A 6,066-nucleotide genomic window follows, 5' to 3' on the forward strand; every position below is an offset into this window, starting at 1 on the left:
AAACATAAGATCCATCCGGAAGCCAAAATTGCCATCATACTGTCATTTTTCTTAAAGGACAGTGGCAGAATTGTAAAAATCTACCACTGTTTCCCAATTTTTGGGCATTCTTATTTATCATGTGTCCCCAACTTTTGTGTCGTGAAAAAGAAGTTAAAAATGTGCTACAGAATGCTTATTGCAGACCAGTATTGTCGTATAAACTCAAGGCAGTAGTGTGAACAAGTGCCCGATAAGGTTTTGTAACATTTTTTATGTTTTAAAATATTAAACATTGCTCTAACTTCAACTATATGACAGTAAATTTAGATATATTGAAATAATCAGCCAGTCAGTTGCAAATAAATGTTTTTGGAGCCCTTGGCCACTGTTTGGACATTTTAAAAATTCCTTTCTTCAAAGGGTGCAATAGACCCTAAAAGTTACCTTAAAAAGAACCAAGTGACAAGTGTAGCCGGAAGGATTGTATGAAAAGGTTACTCATTTGTTACATCAAATGCTGATTAAATACGCTGAATAAAGTCACACGGCTCTTGTCATGTGGGACATCCACCCTAAGATCACAAATAATAACAAATCATGACATCGGATTGCAGCCTATAATAGTATTATAGGTGTCCAGCTCAGATACCAAGAGTAGTGGCCCTTTAATATAAGGCTGCTGTCGACGTAAGAGTTGATCTGAATACAATAGCACACATTGACGGCAACTGGGTTATAGCTGTAAGTATGTGACAAGTAGCAGATGTCTGCTGCCCTGATGTGTAACCTCAGGCTAATTGCTAAAGTGGAGAAACTTCTACTTAGCATCAGAGAACTATACAAATGGAAGCTGAAACAGAACAGCCAACCAATTCCATATTCAGGTTAGGCTCAAAATGTTACAAAAATGTTTCGAAAAGCCTAACAATAACGCTAAGTTCGAGTTAAAACCTGTCGCCGTATCGGGGGTCGACCGGCCGCCTCCCACCGCCGCACTCTCCGCCAGAGGGCGCAGCGTCCCTAGCGCTGCGATATTAAACGGCCGCTCTCTCCGGCTTCCGCAGTTCCTCGAATTACGGCAGCGTCCCGCATCCTCTTCATTGGTATCCAACAAACTTCTGATTACAGATCAAAGACTGAGAAGGCTGCAAAAGCTCTGGTTGACTGCACCTTAATCTGTCGATTAGCTGTTGAGAATCGTTCGATTATTACCAACGATTCAAAACCACTTGCTCTGTTAGTGAGGAGATGTTATTCTTCTCCTACATTTTCTGTTTTATTCCTTTCTTTTATGTCCGCTCCTTGCCTTTACGCTCTGTTACTTTCCATGCCGTTCCATTCTGTACTGTTCCGTCCTTTTCTTTCCCTTTTCTCATCTTCTCCCAACTTTTTCTTTCGTTTTCCATTTCCTTTCTTTCTATACCAATAGTTTCGGCGATAACTGAGGCCGTTAATACAGACAAAGCTAGAAAATTTATGTGTGGGTGGCCTTTTCCTTTGCGTAATCTGTAAACTTTTGTAGCTTCTTCTATGCATACCATTACACTACATTGTAAAACAAAGCGTAATCGACAACTTGTTGGCATTTGAAAGCTGAACGATACCTAAGCGAATCAGTGAGAGAACCATTCAAAAAAATAGCATGTAAAATTATGTCACATAACCTGACTGAAATTCCTGAGAAGTTTTGATATCAAGATCGAAACCATCCAGTCAGTCGCTTAGTGGTAGTATTGGCATTGAATCAGAGGATGATAAGAGGGACAAAATATTGAATTCGGTCTTTCGAAGTTGCTTTACTGCACGCCTTCGTAAATAGACCTTTCTTTCAAACGTCGCACAAAAGCCGAAGTGATAGACATTCAGATAAGTGACTGTGGAATAGAAAATGAGCTATGTTGCTAAACAACAGCATCTGCACCTGATAACGCAACTGAGATTCTGTACCGAATATGCGAAAGAAAGCAAATCGTAGGCTCCTGAAATGAAGGGGCCGGCCGCGGTGATCCAGCGGTTCTAGGCGCAAAGTCCGGAACCGCGTGACTGCTACGGTCGCAGGTTCGAATCCTGTCTCGGGCATGGATGTGTGTGATGTCCTTAGGTTAGTTAAGTTTAAGTAGTTCTAAGTTGTAGGGGACTGATGACCTCAGATGTTAAGTCCCATAGTGCTCAGAGCCATTTGAACCATTTGAAATGACGGGTACGTAGCGATTGGAAACAAGTGCAACTCACGTCCGATTTCAAGAAGGCTTTGGAGAGATGGGACACTACGAATGTAGTGTGTGGACATACAAGATGAGAATGTTGAGCTCGCTGGACTCCCTGTAGTCGCGCTATCCTCTGTGCCCTCGGTGGCTCAAGTGGATAGAGCGTCTGCCATCTAAGCAGGAGATCCGGGGTTCGGGTCCCGGTCGGGGCACACATTTTCACCTGCCCCCGTTGATATATATCAAGGCCCGTCACAGCTGAACGTATTAATATAATTCTGATTTCATACATATAAACGGCGTGCTGGATAACATCGGAAATTCAGTAAGACTTTTCGCTGATGATGCTGTTGTATACAAAACAATATCAACGCTCAGCGCTAGAAAATTAAAGCGAAATGCACGAAGACTTGCAGACACTCGACGTTTGGCACCCCAAATAAATAAATAAATAAATAAACAGTATTGCAGAATAATCTTGGGTGAAGCAGTCACAAACATTTAATATTTGACAGTAGGACTTCTGAACGAGTTAAAGCGTAACGACCTCGTGAAACTAACTACAAGGAAGGCAGATACGAAGCAGATTAACTGGACGAATCCTCATGAAATGCGCTCCACCCGCAAAGGACATGGCTTACAAGACTCTCGTTCAACCAGTTCTAAAATATTACTCATCAATCTTGGATCCGTACCAGACAGGACTGGTAGAGGAAACTCTAAAGCATCATGCAGATTCCCAGTCAACTCTTATGGCAGACGCTGTAAAAGAGGCATTATTACTGTGTCGTTTATTGTTAAAATTTCGAAAGCGTAGGTTGCTAGAAGAGTCAAACAATACTTTGCTTCCGTGCTTGCTCCTATGTATATCCCGAGCGAAGACAATAGCCACAAAATTGGACGGATTCAAGCTCGCGCCTAGGCTTAACAACACTCGTTCTTCCCAATAACCACTCTCAGCTGGAAGCGGGAAGTGGAAAAGTGATTTTGGTACACACATTTATTTCCGCCACGAACTGTAAGGAGCTTCCGGAAAGGAGACGTAGATGTAGATGTAATTATAGATTTCCACACCGAAAATGCAGATAAAATACCTTCTGCACCATTTAAAATTTTTGGCCGTTTAATATCCGTTGATAACTTTTACTGTACTTCTGATTCTGAATCTGTAAGCTTTACAGCAGAAACTATACTTATTGCGTATAATGAACGTAATAGTTTATTTATTTATGACGCTGTATAATTCATTGTAATTATAATGAAAATATTGAAAATTGCTGGCTAATAGTCAAGGGAACTTTATTTTAATGTTGAATAGCAACGACTAAGTGGCAGTAGCTGTGCTGTTGTTTATCCTTGCGAATGCAGAGTCTCTATCGCGTTGAGAGCAGAGAGGAAACAGAGCAGCTTGAGTCATGAGAGACTGCAGAAGTGTTTGTTGGGCATTCCCGGAGACGCGGAGTGCCACGACGACCGCGCCAGTGTACGCTCGCCTACTTCGTTCAAAATGGTTCAAATGGCTCTGAGCCCTATGGGATTTGACATCTGAGGTCATCAGTCCCCTAGAACTTAGAACTACTTAAACCTAGCTAAGGTAAGAACATCATACACATCCATACCCGAGGCAGTATTCGAACCTGCGACCGTAGCGGTCTCGCGGTTCGAGACTGTAGCACCTAGAACCGCTCGTCCACCCCGGCCAGCACCTAATTCGTCAGTCCGTGTGTATCGAGAGCACGTTAGGAGTGGACAGGCGGAGGGCTGCAATTGTAACTATTGCCTGTCCCATAATTATCTATGGCTCTCGAAACGACTCAGCTTTCTCATCCCGCAGCAGCAGCAGCAGCAGCAGCACCAACTAAGACTAAACTTCCCCCGAACAGGCCATGAAGGCCCAAAGGTACCGACCGCCGCCGTGTTATCCTCAGCCCACAGGCGTTACTGGATGCGGATTGGGGAGACATGTACTCAGCACACCGTTCTCCCAGCCGTACGTCAGTTTACGAGACCGTAGCCGCTATTTCTCAATCAAGTAGCTCCTCAGTTTGCCTCACAAGGGCTGAGTGCACCCTGCTTTCCAACAGCGCTCGGCATACCGGATGGTCACCCATCCAGGTGCTAGCCCAGCCAGACGCCGCTTAACTTCGGTGATCTGACGGGAACCGGTGTTACCAGTGCGGCCAGGCCGTTGGCTGCAGCAACACCAAAGGCAGCTCAGCATTGTCGTCGACTACATTCTTCGCCGTCCGCACAGCTGCAACATCGAAAGACTGTTAAGTGAAAAATTATAAACTAGCGTATCCATTACCCAGCGAAATTTTTTTCACAATGTATGACTAACTTGAATAACAACCTGCAATAGTTAAAACTTGTAGGGCACCTGCGTTGTCATTACCCTCCGGTATTATTACCAGGCAGGGTCCCTTTCCGTCACCGAGTGTCGTAAGAGTATGAAAACTGATTAACTATTTACTGCCAGATTTGTATATTTGCCAATGACCAGCTTCAGTATAAATTTTGTGCCTCAGTAACTGTTCATTCCTGTACTGCATAACAGAGGCTTACCGAGTTCGCAGTTTTGAATATTGCCTTCGTTCACTCAAAGTCACGTAAAATTTCACTGGCGAAACTAATAACTAAAGATACGGCACAGTTTACGAGTGCACATTTCATTTATTGTGTATTTAGCTTAGCGAGTGATTTCTGTCGGCATTTTATGAATCTTACTGTAGTTATTTTAAAAGTAAAATCAATTGCTCATTTGCTTAAATTAAATTCACTACAATCTTTTAATAATGAAAAGTATATTGCTTGCCTTTTTCTAAATTTTGCATTACGTTAAACTAAGGTTAGTGAAAGATATTTTTTACATAACCAAGTTTGAATTAAGACAGGCATTTATTTAACAAGTAATTCCAATTAACTTTAATTTCAAAATTTAGTATTTTAGAATTAGTAACTGCAAACTCAGTGCTTTCTGATTCATTTATTTTCTTGTGAACTGTTGTGCTGTGGAAAGGCGTGACAACCTTCTGTTGCCAAGCCAGTCATTATTTGCTTAAATTTCTTTGCCATTATATTTTTTAAGACTCTGGAGTTTCATTGACCTAGCGGGCTGTCGACCGTTTACTTATCCCCTTTTCAGATAATGAGTTTTATTTTTTTTATTATCAGTAATAGTTGTAGTAAATATTACGTGGTGCCCTTACCCCCCTCCCCCCGACCCCTGTGGTTCGTGAACAATGGCACTATATTCCACAGATTTCAAAATTGTAATCAGTATTTAGCTTACGTTTAGAATAGATCCCTCCTTCAGAAGAGTCTGTTGTATACTTCCCTCCAACTAACCGGTGTTGTTTTCCTTCGGTAACTATAGCCTGCCTCACTGTAAAATTTGCGTATGCGGTCATAGTCCAGTAGGCCGATTAGGATGTTGACGCCACTCTGTTGTAGAATTATTGAGAAATTTTTGCTCTCACTCACGTGTATTTTAGACAAAGAAAATATCCGATGTCAAAATCAGAATGGATTCCTGATAAAGATGTCACGTGATTCTCAATTCGCCCACAGCGTTATACACAACGGCTCCCTGACTGATGATGGGTTCGTTGGCGGAAGGCGGAAGGCACAGTGCCGCACTGTCTTTTGGAGTGAAAAATAACAAATATTTTCCCGATACTGTTTACAGTATATAGGGGATAGGCAAGATAATCTGAACACCTTTACGTACTTGGGAATGGTTTATTAATAAGGTGTTTGATCCCCATTTGCCCGTAATACAGCTGCAATTCTTCTTCAAATACTGGAATATAATGATTGTATAGGCTCCAGTGCATTGTTATGCCAGTCTTCGATCAGAACCTCTTTTAACTCCTAT

General features: G+C 42.2%; 1 pseudogene; it reads right to left on the bottom strand.

Annotated features, from left to right (window-relative positions):
* Positions 1–4,264: 4,264 nt before the first annotated feature.
* Positions 4,265–4,382, bottom strand: LOC126282634 (5S ribosomal RNA; annotated as a pseudogene).
* Between the last annotated feature and the right edge of the window lie 1,684 nt (positions 4,383–6,066).

The sequence above is a fragment of the Schistocerca gregaria genome, chromosome 7 (genome assembly GCF_023897955.1).
Source record: "Schistocerca gregaria isolate iqSchGreg1 chromosome 7, iqSchGreg1.2, whole genome shotgun sequence".
NCBI lineage: Eukaryota > Metazoa > Arthropoda > Insecta > Orthoptera > Acrididae > Schistocerca > Schistocerca gregaria.